Source organism: Arachis hypogaea, chromosome 1, assembly GCF_003086295.3.
Source record: "Arachis hypogaea cultivar Tifrunner chromosome 1, arahy.Tifrunner.gnm2.J5K5, whole genome shotgun sequence".
Taxonomy (NCBI): Eukaryota; Viridiplantae; Streptophyta; class Magnoliopsida; order Fabales; family Fabaceae; genus Arachis; species Arachis hypogaea.
The window spans coordinates 51690658-51705659 of NC_092036.1; the positions used below are offsets into that span (position 1 = coordinate 51690658).

General features: G+C 33.3%; 3 long non-coding RNA genes across 9 annotated transcripts; 2 read left to right on the plus strand and 1 right to left on the minus strand.

The window, feature by feature from the left end:
- The first annotated feature begins 814 nt into the window (after window positions 1–814).
- On the plus strand, window positions 815–6194 carry LOC140173846 (uncharacterized). 2 transcript variants are annotated; one of them, XR_011863020.1, is made up of 11 exons: window positions 815–1752; window positions 1830–2398; window positions 2524–2993; window positions 3306–3449; window positions 3646–3732; window positions 3963–4035; window positions 4164–4219; window positions 4468–4519; window positions 4775–4836; window positions 4930–5109; window positions 5821–6194. It is a non-coding gene; the product is annotated as an uncharacterized lncRNA (long non-coding RNA). The 2 variants fall into 2 exon arrangements; XR_011863021.1 differs by having other exon boundaries at window positions 5029–5109.
- Window positions 6195–8234: 2040 nt separating this feature from the next.
- Window positions 8235–10882, plus strand: LOC112803930 (uncharacterized). Of its 6 annotated transcripts, none has more exons than XR_003202715.2 (4): window positions 8282–8913; window positions 8997–9170; window positions 10384–10514; window positions 10625–10882. It is a non-coding gene; the product is annotated as an uncharacterized lncRNA (long non-coding RNA). The 6 variants fall into 6 exon arrangements; XR_003202714.2 differs by having other exon boundaries at window positions 10638–10882; XR_003202716.2 differs by having other exon boundaries at window positions 10641–10882.
- A 691-nt stretch (window positions 10883–11573) lies between these two features.
- On the minus strand, window positions 11574–12162 carry LOC140173847 (uncharacterized). The gene is made up of 2 exons (XR_011863022.1): window positions 11899–12162; window positions 11574–11828 (listed from the first exon to the last, which is right to left on the minus strand). It is a non-coding gene; the product is annotated as an uncharacterized lncRNA (long non-coding RNA).
- Window positions 12163–15002: the final 2840 nt, after the last annotated feature.

The window sequence follows — 15002 nt, forward strand, 5'->3', positions numbered from 1 at the left end:
CCTCCGTGTCGCTTCTACTTTTCCAATCTGCGCGTCCGCGTCACTCATGCGGCCACGTCACTGCGAATTCCTTTCTTCCGCGCGGTCGCGTTGCTGACGCGTACGCGTCACTTCTCGCTGGTCATCTCCTCGCTTTCTTGTGTTCCTTCCATTTTTGCAAGCTTCTTTCCCAATTTCTCACTCATTCATGCCCTATAAAGCCTGAAACACTTAACACACAGATCAAGGCATTGACTGGTAATAAGAGAGGATTAAGATTAGCTAAATTAAGACCAAAGAAGCTTGTTTTCAATCATGTAATAATTTTAGGAAGGAAATATAAATGCATGCTAATTATATGAATAAGTGGGTAAAGACCATGATAAAACCACACAATTAAACACATTGTAAACCATAAAATAGTAGTTTATCAACCTCCCCACACTAAAACATTAGCATGTCCTCATGCTAAACTCAAGGAGATAAAATAAATGAATAAGGGAAAGCAGGACTCATGCAATGCAACCTATGAATGTGAATACAACTACATGATAAAATGATTCTACCTACTTGGTGAAAAATAAATATAAACTGGATTTCACTAATTCAAATCACAAAATACAATATAAGTAACTTGCAAGAAGAAGATAGCTCATGAAAGCAGGGAACATAGAATTAAGCACTGAACCCTCACTCGTAGTGTATATCACTCTAATCTCTCAGGTGTATAGGGTCAATTCTCTCAATTCTCTACTAATCTTGCTTTCTATAGCTTGCTCTTCATCTAACAATCAACAAAAAATTAATGCACCAATACACAAATCAAGAGGTCTTTTAAGGGTTGTAATGGGGTTAGGGTCAAGGTAGGATTGTATTTGGCCAAGTGGACTAAAATCTGAATCCTTAATTAACATAAACTTTCCACCTAACTCAAGACAATTCATTTAATTAAAATACAAAATCCAACTTCCCATTAACTGTGTTTACTACATATTTATGCATTCCAAGTTTTGAGTGCAGCTCATATGCATTGATTTCACTATTTATTTTGGGGCATTTTGTCCCCTTTTATTAATTGCTCTTTTCTTTTTTTCTTTTTCACTTTTTTTTCTCAATGCATATGATTAAAGTATTGAAAGCAGTAATATGTGCTCAACCATTTTCCGTTTGTTCTCTCTAGTTTAGAATTATGTTATGTGGTTCGATTTTAATCCTAATTTATTTTTTTCAGGTCCGCTGAAGGTTACACCATTTATGGTCGAGTGAAGATCCCCAGCAGTATGCTTTGTTTTTTCTTTTTTGTCATTCTGATTTTTATTTTCTTACTTTTTAGTTAATTCAAAATCTAATTGTTGGATGGTGACTGATGCGAATAACTATTGCATTTGAATTGGCAGATTTTTTATATTTTGTTCAATAAACTTTAGATGAACTAAAGCTTTCAACTTTAATATGTAGATGCACTAAAGCACTTTAATATGTGAGATTGACTTTGAATTGTTGATGGGACTGGTAATGGTGCTTGGGGTCATATGTCAGTTCAAGTTGTTCATATTGTTTTAGAGTTCACACCAAAATCAAGTTTGATTTAGTCATTCAGAATTCATCTAATTTGAAGCTTTGGTTGGTTTATAGTATAAATTGTAATTTGAAATATTTAGAAAGATGGCTGTCAGAGCCTGTTAGCATCTCCGGTGTCATTTAATTTACTTAGGTGTATCTGATAATGTTAATTGAGTGGAATTCAGCAAGGTTTTGCTAGTGTTCATTGTGGTGTGCATCTATTCCTTTGTGTGCATCTATTCCTTGCATCCATTTCTTGTTAATAGTGTGCATAAATTTGTTTGCAGATTTAGAAACAAAAGACTATATAATTCCTGGAAAAGTGTCGAATGTCAAAGTCATACTCAATGGTGGTCAGAGAGTTGCTTTTTTGAGGCTTGATGGATATTTCTCATTGTATCCTTTAATTTACATCTTCATTTTAAACTCATTTCAATTTGCATGATAATTGCTATTGCAATAATACTTCAGGTCATGTTTAATTTGATCTCTCTTTGCTATCCTGATATTGCTTTTACAAAGTTATAGTTAATGATAGTATTTTGTTGTTGAGCAACAAACTAGTTCCTTAACATGTTTGCTTTAAGCCACAATGTCCCAAATATTTCTTGATGGATGCTTCATGAGATCTGAAAATTATAGCTTCTTTGATGAGTATGCAGGGCCAGGGGATAACGCTGTTTGTGGCAACAAAACTAGGACGAATTCGAGTTTTCGAGTATCGCGAGCTCACTCTGTCTCACACTCTCCGAACTCACTTTATCAATCTTACTCTCACAACTTTTGCAAACCCTAGGAACAACATTATCAATCTTACTCTCACAACATTTGCAACCATCTATTCAGTTTAGTTGAGGTGAGATTCATTCATCATGGCTTCCACTTTTATCTTGAGATCGCTGATTTTCTCTAAGTTTATGCTTATTGTCATTGGTTTTTTGATGCTAAATATTGACTTCCTCTTCAACTTCTCACTTGTAGAATTATAGAAGGGTTAATCAGTTGCCGGTAAAGGAATGGATTCACAGCTTTAATTTTTGTGAAGCACTAAACAAAGCAATGTTTTTTGGAAGAACTTAGAAAATTGTAATAGTGCTATTATGGCCTAATATATTTTTCTGAGAACCCAAAAAATGGCATCGTTTCTATCAAATACATATTGTACTTGATCTTTTCCCAAGTCAGTTATCATTTAATTTATCCTTTGTTACTTTAAATCTCAAACATTCTATGATTTATGTTATAGATATTTTGTTTCTTTTAAGATTCTGGTTTGTGCATATAGTTTCTGCGACTAATACTTTTTCAATATGTCATGATAATTCTATCTCCACTAATAGTTTGTGTCTGATGTGATAATTGTAGTTTCTTTTTGTGCATGATGTCTATGGCAGATATTGTGCAGATAATCCAAGCCTTTTTAAAAATGCCGATGAGCAAAGAACGAACAGGTATGCTCTCTATGCTCCCATCCTTTTCATTCTCTCCTTCCCCTTTGTTTAATTTTGATTATTGCTTGTTCCCTACTGCAATTAAAAGGAAGCTAAGCTAAGCTAAGCTAAAATATTGTAAGTAATGCTTTATAATCTCTTTTTGACACTTTTTTTGTTGGCATTATGCTTTATTTATTTATATTTTTTGCTGTTGTAAAGATTAATTTTTTATTCAGAAATTGAATACTGTTGTCTATACTTCACTTATGGATACTGCTTTGGTGTGGAGTTGACTATTGATAACATTATAGCTGAGTACTTCTATGACAGATTCAATCTCAAGCTGCACACTGCTGGGATCATTGCTGCCAGTTTCGGATTGGCGAATCTTTTCTCTAGGCCCGGTGGAGGGTTCATACTACTTTGGACATAACTTCTTGGGTGATTTTACATATAATTGAAGAAGTTGAGAATGTATGAAGCTGAAAATCAGATTTATTGATTTTTTTAATTAGGATTGTTTTTGAAAATCATATTTTTCTGGCAACATAAGCTGAAACAAGAACACTCTTAGTGGCAGTAGTTATTGTTAGTAATAAAAAAGTAGTAGTTGTTGTTAATAATAAAAAATGTTTAATGTTTGATTATTTATTTCATCTCGAGAATGCAGTGCACTATGTTGGGACTTTGGAAGATGGAACCAAGTTTGATTCCAGTAGAGATAAAGATCAACCTATAAAGTTCACTCTTGGTCAAGGTATTTATTAAAGCAAGTACTGCTTGTTTTTTTATGCCTTGTTTTTCTTGAACAATCAATACATGACTACATAATTTTTTGTCTGATGGTAAAGAAGCTCAGTTTATCATATAAGGATGCAATTTAAGTTCGAATTTTAGTTTACAGTTTTTAATAGGTACATTTTGAAAAAGAATGAGAGTATGATTATGGCTTTGATAACATATTTGTGGCTGACTTTATGGGTCCAGACTCTGCTGCTTTTACCTGGTTGCCTTAACCTCAGCCTCACACCAATTTCAAGCCTCATTCTTCCAATATCAGGTGGGTGTTTTTGGGTTTTGTTTTGTTCTTCAACTTTCTCTTTTGTTTCAAGTTTCAACCCAAGTTTAAAAGCAGGGAATTCTATGGATTTTTTCACGGATCATCACTTAACTACTTCATGATTGCAGCTTGGAAATGGAATACTCAGTGGATTTAATTGTGCTGGAAGGTGGCCTTCAAAGCGGTAATATCTCTTTTCTTCTAAAATCCTTCCTTCTAAACAGTTTAGCAACTATTATTCATAATTTGGCATTTTCATTATGTAATGATATTTAGAAATTTTGTATTATATGCAGCTTGGCCCTGGTCTTCTATTTGTTTTTATCAGTTGTGAGGGGAAACTGTAATGACTTGCATATTAGGCAATGTGGATTATATGTTTTGTTACACTGTATTTCTTGATAGAGGATGTGACTGCCATTCCATTTTTAGGCCCGAAGAAATTTGAATGATCCAGAAAATGCAATTATTGGTGCATTTGCAGGTAATTAAATATTTAAATGACATCAAAAGACTACTCCTATATATATATATATATATATATATATATATATATATATATATATATATATATATATATATATATATACCTGTACACATACTAAGTTGTAGGCTTGTAGTATAACATAGATCCCCATTCTCTTAATTAACCTCTTAAGGTGTGTGATTGCTACTAGCACAGTAGCACTTAAAGCATTATACCAGTGTTAAAATGTGATTAACAATCTTGTTTTTCTAGGTGCACTAACTGGATCTATAATAACTCCCCTTGATGTCATCAAGACAAGATTACTGGTTCAGGTTAAATAACCCTGTTTTCTACTACTTTTCTTTTGCTGTATTCTTCCTTTTCAATCTCGTTTTCACATGAAACTCGTATAACGCCATATGCAGATGATTCCATGTTATGTACTATAATCCGCATGCAAATCAGTAAGAATATCCAGTTTCAATTATCAATCCATTAACGAAGTTCTCATTTTCCTCCTAAAGGGATCTGCAAACCAATATAATAGAATCGTAGATTGTGTTCAAACAATTATCAAGGAAGAAGGACCTAGTGCACTTTTAAAGGTATAGGTTTTTTTGCTTTCTTGGACACACCAGCTTGAGTGGTAACTTTTAGCATGGTCCAAATTCTCACCAAATTATGAACTGTACCTTTACTGCTCAGAGCAGGTTCAGAAACCTATTGCCAAAATTGGTTTGCTGATAAGCCAAAATTGGTTTGCTGATCAGCCAAAATTGAATGCTTCCATTGGTTTGCTGATCAAAAAATTGGTTTGCTGATCAGCCAAAATTGAATGCTATGAACTTGAACTTGAAATACTCATTGTTTAGTAGGTAGTTTAGAGCAAAGTTTTACAATAAAAGGAGATAATTAACAAAAGAGACATACTCACACTGTAGAGAGACCTGCTATTAAGAACATTAGACTCATCTTATTTTTACTTATTGCGGTTAAGGGTGCTTTATTTTTTTTAGCAACAAAGTGTTAAGAATGATCATTACTTTGCTTTGCATTTGAATGCGAAGATGTGTTAGTACATTACAATACTGTTTGACAGTGATTACTATTAGCATTATAGCAATAGCTGTTTGTTTTTTTTACTATTAACTAGATTATATTTGAAACAGCCATGTTTGTGGTGTGAGTTGAGATTTTGTTCACTATTGACTATGCAACATATATTCTGGATTTTGTGCACATCATGGTATTACATTCTCGATCCTTTATTGGTCAACATCTAATTATTTTAATTTTTTCATGGACTACTATTTCAGCACATGAATGATCTCTGGTCTTAGAGAATATTTGTGACCGTGTGAGGAAAGCTGGGATGATGAAGATGAAGCAGCAGCAGAAAGAGCAAGTGAAGTGAATTTTACAGATGAGATAAGTGGAATTAACACAGGACCTCCTTCACCAACTTCATCTATTAATTATTAGAACAGCAAAAATTGTTCAAATAAGTTAGGAAATTGAATAGGAGTTGCTTGAAATATAGGTCTTTTAATTTACTAGTATGAGGAAAATCATTTAGAGCCCTACGGATACTCATTAACAACTTTTAATTTATTCAATAGACGTTGTTGATGTATGTTTTGTTATTTATTATTATAGTTGATGTATCAATACACTTTGTTTATATTTTGAATTATATTGACTTGCTTGTTTATAGTAGTTTTTTTTAGTTTGATAATACGATGAATTTGTTTATTTTTTGAAATATTATAAATATTTGAATACAAATTAGATAAAAATTTGTATTAAAATTATATTTATTTTGTATGAAAACAAGTTTATTTTATAATTGGAAAAATAAAAAAATTCTATTTTACCTTACTGACGGATTTACAGACGGATTTTCTGTCTGTAATCAGAGTGTGAGATAATTTTTCAAAGTTCAAATTACAGACAGAAAATCTATCTGAAAATTCACCTGTAATTATAGACGAAAAATCCGTCTGTAATTACAGACGGAAAATCTGTCTGAAAATCCGTCTGTAATTACAGACGGAAAATCCGTCGAAAAGTTCGTCGCCTTCGGGAAATGGATAGAGAATTTACAGAGGGAAAATCCGTCGGTAACTGGTGAAAATCCGTCTGTAATTTTCCGACGGAAAAAAATCCATCGGTAAATAATTTCCGACGGGGCTTTTACAGAGGGACAAAATCCGTCGGTAATTTCATCGGTAACCAAAAATCTGTCTGTAATAAAGACTAAATCTATCTGTAAATCTGTCTGTATTAATCCATTTTCTAGTTGTGATTTATTGTTTTGTTTTTTATAGGGGTAGGACTTGTATTTGAGAATCTTTAAATAAGTCTATGTATATAATGCTATGTGAATATATATACTTATGTGATTGAGTGATTTAAAATAAAGATTTTTTTCGATTTCTTAATTAAAATTCCGGTTTGTATTCGCGAAGGCTCAATATTAAATAAACATAGTATGAAATTAAAGGAGTAGAGGTAGGTAACGCATGGACTTTTTGTGCGATAATGAGGTGCTAAAAGTTAGGGTGTTACATTATGGTATCAGAGTAGTCCGTTCTTGTTAGAGCCTTGGGAATGGACTGACTATGCTTCACTGCATACTCTGATTGTCTGTCATGTAGTAGGACTTGTCCTAATGACAAGAGTTTGAGTTTTAAATGCATGATTTTCTATTGATTAATGCTGTTAGTCGACCATTGCATCTCTCATGGTATTAAGTCTGGCCAACTTAAAACTGATGATTTGTGTATACAAAAACACTAACAGATTGTCATAGATGAAATAAAATTAATATGTGATGTGAATCACGGATTTTGGGAACATTGGAGGTTATTTTTCACGATTAACTCGGTCTTGAATCACAATTCCTGTTTAAATCCTGTGGCTTGGTACACCGTCTGTTCTTTTATAATTGCATTGAAGTCCTTTGTTTGGATTTCTTTCATGGAAAGTGATTTGCTTAATCTTTCCAATCCTATTCCTTTATTCGAATGTATCCTTGCTTGACCATGTTTGTAAATGTCTGCTTAAATCTTCTGGACTATCTCTCCTTGTTGTTGTTTATAATTCTTTTCATAAATTTTGTACTCTTTGATACGATCTTGAATTTATTCTAGTACAACAAAATGGTCCTCAAATCAGCTTTAGCTTCTTCTACTTCACATCACACTTTTCTCTTATATTCAAATAATACGTGTTCTTGGTATTTGAAAACTATATATGCAAACACTTTTTGCTTTTTCCCAAAATGTGTTCAAAGGTAATGTCAGTTTCAATTTCTTCCATCTTATATCAATATTTGAGGATGAAAATTTTTACAAGGTGGGTAGGATGTAACGACCCGCATTTTTGAAAATCTAAATAGAAAAAAGTTTCTAATTTATTTTATTAATTTGTGCTCCTTATATTTAGAAACTAACTTATTAAGAATAATTAAAGTAATTTTTTATGAATATTTTGAATTCAAATTTTATTTTATATAAAAAAGGATGATTAAGTTGATTATTGTAGTTTTATATTTAAAATAATCATTTGATTTTATTAGTATGTTGATAGATATATTTCTATATGCTCCCAAAATAATTTTTGGTAACATAATTAAATTTTAAATTATTTTAATCTTAAGATTCTGTAAAATTCTTATACTATTAGTATGTATTTTTCTTACTAAGTTTCTTAGTTTTTACACACACCCCTATTGTTTTACACGTATAATTTCTCATCTCTCACCTTTACCAACGTATACTAACACTAATCTCACTCTCAGCCTTACCTTAACCCTAACCTACTCCTTAACCCCACCCACACCCACGCAGAAAGGATGAAAGAAATTAGATAAGAGGGAAGGAAAAACAAAGAGGAAGAAGAAAGGAAGAAGGAGGGGAAAGAGGGAGAGGGTACGATGGGTGTTACTGCCACTAGTGCTGCCGTCGAGTTACCATGTGGAAGAAAGAGAGAGAAGCAGAACTGCGAAGAGAGAGAGATCGACGGAGACGTTTGCGCCGTTCCTCCTTATCGCTGCCATGCGTTACCGCCGTTGCCGTCGAGCTCGAAGGAGAAAGGAAGAGCGATGCTCAGAGAGAGAGATTGATGAAAGCCAGTGAAGTGAGTGAGAGGGGAAGCCAAATTTGTCACCAGCCCCACGCCCAATCGCCATCATCGTTGTGGGAGCTCGTCACCGTCACTGGTGGGTATCACCGCTGCTGCCGTCGCCGAAGCCACTGTCTCCGTCACCTGGTCAGCCTTGTCCCTATTTTTGGTTCCCTTTTTGTGCGCCAAAGTCATTGCTTCAGTGGTGGTGGTTGCAGAGGTTGTTTGTGTTTAACGAAGCTATTACCGCTACCACTCCTTTCCCATGTTCTTTTCAAGTTTTTGTAAGTTGTTCTTGTTCCAAAACCCTCACCATTACTGCTCTATTTTTATGGTTTTTGAAAATTTTGAGATATTAATGTATTAGGACTGAGTCACTGTTACTGCCACTACAAACTATTTGATGGTATTGCCGCTGCCGGGAGTTGTCGGTGGTTCTAATGCCACCGCTATTGCTAGTTTGGTTTGAGTCTGTTGCTGCTACTGTGAGCTAGGACGAAGTTGGAGTCACGCTTGACTTTGTGGATTTTGACTAACTGAGGTAGGGGATTTCGTTTTTAAAATTAAAGGTTTTGATTTAAGAATGCCTATAAGGTCTATTGAATAATTGCAAATAATTCATGATTGTTTGTACTGATTGAATAATGAGTGTGAATTGGATTTGTGACTGTGAAAAGTATTGAATTCAATGAATATATGTTTGATTTCCTGATTGTTTGGGAATGCTGACAATTCTGGTATTTAGCTGGTTGTGATGAGAATTGCTGAAATTGTGGCTGTGAATACGTTATGTTTACGTTTTAGTGAAATGATGTATGAATTGAGAATAGTATATTGTCTGAATTGTGTGAAATGGGTGAAATTTTTTGCTTGAGTGATTTATTAATTGATTTGGTTGATTCTAGATTGAGTGCTGGTTTGGATCAAGATAAAATGAGAAATTATGAAAGTGGGAGAGCCTGTAAGGGTGTGGTGAAGTCTAATTTTATGGGGAGATTTTGTCCGAGTTCTTGTAAAAATATACGAAAGGATGATTCTGGTTAATATTAAATGTTAAACGAATATGGTCCGGGGGTCTTGTAAAGTTTGAATGAACGAGTGAATTTCTTTTAGTTTCAATAGCAAAATATTTGAAAGGGGGTTAATTTTTTGTTGAAATAGAAAGTGGCTTAGCTTCAAAGAAAATGATTTGAGTGTTGAAACTTATTTGATATTTGAAATAATTTGATTATTGAAAATGATTTGATATTCAAGAATAGTTGAGAAATGGTTTGGTTGGGACCCTTGAAGGGTGACAAAGCCCGAATTCAGAGAAAATGCTGTAGAAATTTTTTATAAAACACCAAAATTTTTTTTAAAGATTTATTTAAAAGCAAATTTAATTTAAGAATCGTATTATTTGATTTTTGATTTATTACGGAAAGAATCTTGTTTTCAGTTCAATCTATTAAGTAAAGTACTATGTTTTATGTTCAATCTATTGAGAAAAGATTTTGTTTTAATTTATGATTTGAGTTCCGTTTATTAAGAAAAAGAATTTTATCTTGATTAAATGTTAAAGAAGTTTGGATACTTAGAAACTAAATGTTTTGATATTATGATTGATGAACGACCAAAAGTGTACCATTCTAGTGATGTGGAGGTGTGAATGCTTATATGGTGATGCAGAGATGTGAATGATCATGTGGTGATGTGGAGGTATGATTGATTATTTATGTGTGAATTGTTTGTTTTCTTGTATTGCATGTTTGAAGATAACCGAGAATTGATCACTGTAACTCAACACCGAATGACGTGACTAGGATTTGCTTAAAGTAATATAATTTGAAGAAAGTAACTAAAGTCTGTGAAGTGAGTTTTAAAGAATTCTAAAAGTTGAATAAAGGTATTTATTTTAAAGTTATAAGCTAATTATTTGAATTTTATTTTTTTACTCTTACAACATTCCCTTTCCCTGTTGAGAACTTGTGAAGACGATATTCTCACCCCTTACAGATTTTCTTTTCAGCAGCAGGTCCAGGAATCCTTGGTGCGGAGTTGCGAACGAACTACAGAGTTTTATATATTCGTATTTTCTATGTTTGGTTTAGTCTTAGATTTTATCTTCCCTTCGTCATTTATTGCTTTGGTTTTTAGAGGGGTAGGACTTGTATTTAAAAATCTTTAAATAAGTCTATGTATATAATGCTATGTGAATATATATTCTTATGTTATTAAGTGATTTAAAATAAAGAGATTTTTTCAATTTCTTAATTAAAATTCCAGTTTGAATTCGCAAAGGCTCAGTATTAAATAAACTTATATAGTATAAAATTAAAAGAGTAGAGATAAGTAACACCTGAATTTTTAGTGCAATTATGAGGTTCTAAAAGTTACAGTGTTACATTTTTTACCCCTCTTGGCTCCGAATAAACACGAGCAACCCTCTAAGAATAAATGTATCAATGCAAAAGCATAAGAAATATTTAGATATCATATGATTGGAAAAAGTCATACATGAACTCTAAATAATCAAGAATATAGCCAAAAGGTGCAAAGCCACTAATAATAATGTAGACCAAAAATAGCTAAATCACCACGCTACTTTTGAAAATTGATTTAACTACTTTTTTTTATGGAAAATACAGTTTTCAAACTTGAGGCATGAACATTTGTAGGTTATGAAAAAGGCTTAGAATGAAAATATTAATTTCATTATGATTCAAAAGACACGACTATGACACTATTATTATTACATTCTATCTGTTTCATTTAGCAAAGAAGAAAGGCAATTTGAAAATAGTGGAACCAATAGAAATTGCACTATGAGTATTAATAATGACCTGAAAAATACTAGACTTTCCTCTAATGCCCATGGCCTCCAGATCAATTGCCATACATAGATTATAGTTGAAGTAAGTTTGACCATCAAAAGCATTCAGTTATTTATACCACACAAATCTCAAATTTAGCTTTTAATTATATATAAAATGCAGTTAAATATACATTTTCTAATAATCAGAACCTAGAACCCTAACAATCAGAAACTTACATTCTTTAACAATCAGAATCTAAAAATCCCAAAATTAAAAACTTTATAATTGCAAAATCTCCTCAATTTACAGAACCAAATTTTAAAAAAATGAAACATACCTTCTCTGTCTCGTTTGGCTATTGTTGTTTATCATCATCATTATATCCACACGCACCTTCTTCAACACTGAAACGAGAGAGGGAGTGGGGTCATTAGCGAAAAAGAAAAGATAGAGAGTGATCCACACAATGATTACCTAGTGAGCGCACGATGGTAAGCAACAATGTAGATGATGAGATGACAGTGTGAGTGACGATGATGAGCACATGAGGCTTGCGACAATGGTGAGCAGCGACGGTGAGCGCTTGAGACGACAATTGTGAGTTGCGACGGTGAGCTCATGAGACGACGATGGTGAGCGCACGAGATGGCGGTAGTGAGTGGCGGCAACGATGAGAGATGAACGAAGATGAAGAAGAGGAGAGAGACGAAGGAAGGTGAAGAAGAAATGTAATACCCAAAACTTTTGGAAATTTGATTAAGAGTCAATTTCAATTTAAGTTATTCATTAAAGACTTTAATTTCAGAAATTATTTTTCTAAAGGTAATTAAGTCAAGTTTTTATAATTAAATTCGAATTTTTAAACAACTTTATAATTATTGAGTATTTTTCTAAGGTTTAATTACTCTGTTGATCCTATAGTTTTGCAAAATTTTGAATTAGGTCCCTATACTTTTTGCCTAATTACAATTTAAAGTTTTAGAAATTTAAAATAATGAGGTTTTGACTATTTAGATTAAAATTTTCTCTAATTTTATGATTATTGAATAATTTTTTATATTTAAATTATAAAACTTAATATTTGTAAAATAATAAGAATTTTATATGATTTGATTTAAATAATTAATATTTTTGTAATTTAATACTTTAAGTTTTATAAATAAAGAAAATTAATTATATTATCTTATATTTTTAATTAGAGTATTTGATTGAAAACCAATTAGTATTTTGATACAATAAATAATATTTTTAAAGTAAATTTAAGGGTTTAATTAGATTTTAAATTAATACTCTATATCCTAATTTGATTAAAATTAACACAAACCCAAATTAATCACAAAATTTCCAAATTGAAATCCTAACCCTAACCCTAATTACACTCACTTACACTCCCCCTTCTTCCCAAAACCCTAGCCGCTACCCTCCTCCTTCAGCAAACTCAACGCACACAAAACAACACAGCAGCAGCTGCCGAAAAGGAAAGAGAGAAAGAAAGAACGGAGGGAGAGTTGCGACGGTGGAGAAGAGGAGAGAGGTAGGACGGTGTTGGCGGGCATCATTGCAGCTGCGCCATCGAGGGACCGATCAGAAGGGGAAGAGTGCGACAAAGAAAGAAAGAGAGGAAATCCGAGAGAGGGAAAGGAAGAGAAGCCGCGCCGCCACTATACCACGCCTCGCCACTACCGTCGTGTGCTCGTTGGACCTTAGAGGGAGATCACGTCGCCGAGCCGTCGCTGCCAAACCGTCCACGAGCCACCGTCACGCAACAGATCCGCGAAGAGAGGAAAACGTGCAAGGAAGAGAGGGCTACAACCAGTCCCATCACCGCAAGTGCCGCGGGTCACGGTCGTTGGGGTCTTTGTCGCCATGCCGTTCGCATTCCACTGCTGCCATGGGGTAGTCGTTGCGTCTGGGTTGCTGTGTGCTATCATTCGTCGTTGCTCAGTCATCGTCGAAGCTTTGTGTTGTCATTTTGACCGCCAAAAATTGCCAATGAAGCTTCTATCTTTTCGATAACCATTTTGTTCTGGAAACTCTGAAATTAGTATTTTGTTATGAGTTATTAAAGATTCTGAGATGTTGGTAACGTAGACTCGAGTACTGGGTATTGCATGCTGAGTTCAATGGCTGTTGCTTGCGACATCAAGCTGCTGCGTCATTATCGGAGCTGCTACTGCTCTGTTTTCTCAGTTATTTGAAAGTCTGGTAAGTTGTTCCTTATTTCGAACTCTGTTAGTCACTATTCCGTTATACGTTGCTAAGTTTCTTGCGATATTAATGCTTTAGGATCGAGTTTCGGTTACTGCATGTTAGTGAATTTATGTTGCTGCCGTGGCTGCGGATTTAGTGGACCTGTGGTTGCAGCTGCAGCGAATTGCGGGTCAAGAGAAAAACGGTTTCTTTGACGTGTTTGGTTTATGGGTTTCGACATTTTGGGGTAGGGTTTTTCTAAAAACTTATTTTATATTTCAGAATTGTTATAAATGGATATTGATGTGAAAAATACATTTTTGGTGATTATGTAAGTCTTATGTATTGTCTGATCTGTGGCTGAATATGACTGTTTATTTGATTGAATTATTGATTTATTTTGTTAAACCGGCAGTTGCTGAATTGGTTCTATTTAAGTTTTAGAAATGGGTTTGATTGACTAGAAATGACTTGATTTTGGGAATTGATTGGATTTTGAGATGGTTGACATTGAAAATGGTTTAATATTTGAAAATTTGAATTTTATTTTATTGAGAAATGATTTGGTTTTAAACTCATTGGAAAAGGTTGAGAAATTGTTTAGTTGGGACCCGAGAAGGGTGGCAAAGTTCGAGTTTTAGGGGAGGTGCTGCCGAAATTTTGTTATAAAATTTAAGATTTTATTTGAAATGTTATTTAAAAAGATTTGGATATGAGAAATTGTATTATTTAATTTTGACTTATTAAGAAAGAAATGAAATTATGGAGAAAAGAATGTTGATTTGGGTTTTATTTATTAAGAAAAGAGCTATGTTTTGAGTTTGATTTATTCAAAAAGAAATTATGTTGTTAAGGTCGATTTAAATATGAAAATGACTTATGTTTTAAATTTGATTAACGAATTACATTCGAAGGAGTTTCAGTGAATTTAAAAGGAATTGAACTTTGATTGAATAATTTCGTTTTGCAACCTTTTGGAAGAAGTTATAGTATCTTTAAATTTTGGTTTAGAAAAGCAGTTTCTGAGCCTTTGGGAATGTTTCAAATTTAAGAATGAAACTGAAATTGGTTTTTGATTTAAATGGATTGGTTTTATTTTAAATGATTTGGTTTCGAAATTGCTTTGGGACTTTTGGTCTAAATTTTATTTTGGTTGATTTAAATCAAAAAGCTATTATTTTAAGAATCTTAAATGAATTTATAGAAAAGAGATTGCTTGTTGGTGGACGAAATTGTGATAAAATAGTTCCAAGCACTGTTAGAGAAGCTCACAACTCCGTTCAACTTAACCAGCAAGTGTACTGGGTCATCCAAGTAATACCTTACGTGAGTAAGGGTCGATCCCACAGAGATTGTTGGTATGAAGCAAGCTATGGTCACCTTGTAAA